This window comes from Triticum dicoccoides, unplaced genomic scaffold, assembly GCF_002162155.2.
Source record: "Triticum dicoccoides isolate Atlit2015 ecotype Zavitan unplaced genomic scaffold, WEW_v2.0 scaffold140044, whole genome shotgun sequence".
NCBI lineage: Eukaryota > Viridiplantae > Streptophyta > Magnoliopsida > Poales > Poaceae > Triticum > Triticum dicoccoides.
The window spans coordinates 1-2,601 of record NW_021199283.1 but is presented as its reverse complement, the minus strand read 5'-3'; the positions used below and the strand labels follow the sequence as shown (position 1 = coordinate 2,601).

The 2,601-nt window shown below is 43.0% G+C and overlaps 1 pseudogene; it reads right to left on the bottom strand.

The window, feature by feature from the left end:
• Window positions 1–412: 412 nt before the first annotated feature.
• Window positions 413–2,211, bottom strand: LOC119343772 (annotated as a pseudogene).
• Window positions 2,212–2,601: the final 390 nt, after the last annotated feature.

Here is a 2,601-nt window from a genome sequence, read left to right as displayed (position 1 = left end):
GATACGTTTACAAAATTAAAAAAGAAAGAGAAGTGCCGCAAACATTAAAAAAGAAAGAGAGGTACCGCAAACCAATTTTCGTGGTCACCGTAAACTGGTTCTGCGGGACGTGTTTTCTCGGGATGGCTAGAGATGCTTTTTTTTTGCGAACTAACTCTTTTATTACTCAAATGTTAGGGATTACAATCTCGTAAGGCAATATCCAAAACCTCGTGCATCTCCGAGCAGGCACCTCAATTGCTTCCAATAACCCCTTCCCTTCGTGGTTCAAGTATTTACTTATTATCCACCCTTTGACAGATTCCGGGACCACCTTGTGAAAATTGTAACAGATAGAAACTTCACTGAGGCATGGATGCAACGATATACAAAAAGGTCGGTTGTCTCCATCTCACTGCCCTGATCCACAGACTTAAGACAACCCCTTCAGACTCGCACTCTCGCGCACGCTTCGGCTGGTCTTTTGACAGCGAATTCCAAGACTGAGGAGAAGTTTTAGATCATAGCTGCTTAGGAAATACCCCTTTGCCAATTGGATGAACTATGTTCGGGATGCTATCAGAACAGAAGTATCCTTGACTGCCCTAATAATGTAACCAAAATCTAAATATCCTTGAAATGTGATCCATGTAATGTTTCTGTTTCCCAATATGCAAAGGGTGTTGTTGATACCATTGATGAAATTTCTGACACCGATGCTTTTGCTAGCATGATCGTCAAGGTTTAGCTTTTCCTGATCTCTTAGGAATCTGATGTTTTTGCTGGTAGAGCTCCTTGCCGTGTAGTCAAAGAGGATATTGCTGAAATATCGAGAAAGAGTGTGGATCAAGCCCGTACTTGGAGTCGGCGAGCGCAAATCCCACTTGAACCAGGTCGCCCTCGTTGACGATCCTTCGGGTCTGCTCATAGTGACCATCAAGAGACTGTGGCGCTCCCCACAGATCTCCTTCATGAAAAATTCAGCATCAACTGTGACATACCACTTGTAGTTTGCATCTCCTAGCAATTTTTTCAGACATTGATACCCACTAGCCTCGTTGTCTGCCCAAATGTCCATGAAACCTTCTGGGGCCTGTTGATGCTGCTGCGCTTCTGGAGCTGGAGCTAGATGAAGGGAGGACTCTGTCTCTGTTAGCATGTGTTGATGCTGCACTTTCGGACCTGGAGCTGGAGCTATCAACTCATGGTGAATTATAGGGGAGTCAGAGAGCATGGTCATTGCGCCACCTTCATTGTGTTCCTTGGTCGCGCTCTCCACCAGCGGGGACGACGGCTCAGTGGCCGTCTCCTACTCAAGTATCTTGACATGACTTGGTCGCAACTCCCACACTTTCTCAAATGGATTCTAAACAATTCTAGATACTGTGAAATAGGAGGATTTTAGGGCGTGGAAGAGGATCGGAAGAAGAAGTGCGCAGCCGAGGAGACAACCCTTGTATGGAGAGAAGTGAGCACGGCAGAGCGGGACACGATCGTATGACGAAATTGGGCCCGTTGCAGCACGAATGGGCATTTTATGCTAAATTTTTATACTTATTGAAATAAATTGTAAATTATCGTAGTTTTGTAATATACCATAATATAGTTTTGATGGGCATACTTTTCTATTATTTATCTATCCTAATTAACCACATGAAATGTTGCTAAATAGTATTAATAATGTGAAGTTTATATAATTGAAATGTATGTCAATGATTCTTTTTTGCTTCTGCTAAATTTGAATTGTATGATGTATGCGAATGTGTTCATATAAATTTAACTGCCATTAGATATCATGTTAGATAATTCTAACCCAAACACTATGACAAATATCAAAACAATAGTTTCTAGTGTATTACTGGTAAACAAATCCACAGAAACTTTTAGCATGTGATTTTTTTTTTGCAAACTAGTTTAATAATAATTGGACAACTTTTTGGCCAACAACTTCTCCGTGTTCTGCGCATTTGGTTCTCTGAGATACTCAGGTCCAAACACCTCCACCATGGTGCGGGTAAACTTGACAATAGTCTTCAGACATGTGTCCTCCCCCATCTTGACCATCTCACCAACGGCATCTGCAGCAGTACCAAGTGCAAGCATTCTCAGAGCAGTCGTGCACTTCTGTTTGGCAAAGAAAGAGAATTGTCCGCACCAATCCCTTGTGAGCTTGAAGTAGTCGTCGTGTTCCTCCACTCCCTCCACAATGCGCAAAAATAATGGTTTTCGCATGCGAAAACAACGACAAAAACATGGATCATCCTGGAAAGAAGGCTTGGGAGCAAAATAGTCCCTATGAAGTAGCTTTGCTCCGGACTCCCTATCCCGGTTGATCACTCTTCTCCCTTTGATTCAGCCCTTGAAGTTGAGAATATGCTCCACTTGCCGGTCCATTTCCTCTTGCATGCTCATGAGCATGATCATGTCCACTTCTTCGTTCGAATCCTAGGAATTGAAGAACTCATCTTGAATCATTTGATCAAGCTCCGTCGGTTCATACTCCTCATCCGACGAAGCATCAGAATCTATCGTTTTCCCTAATAAAATCACAAAAAATCCGGTCATACAATGTGTCGAACACATCAAGCTCAACTCGGAGCAAGAGAGTTGCCGGACGTACCG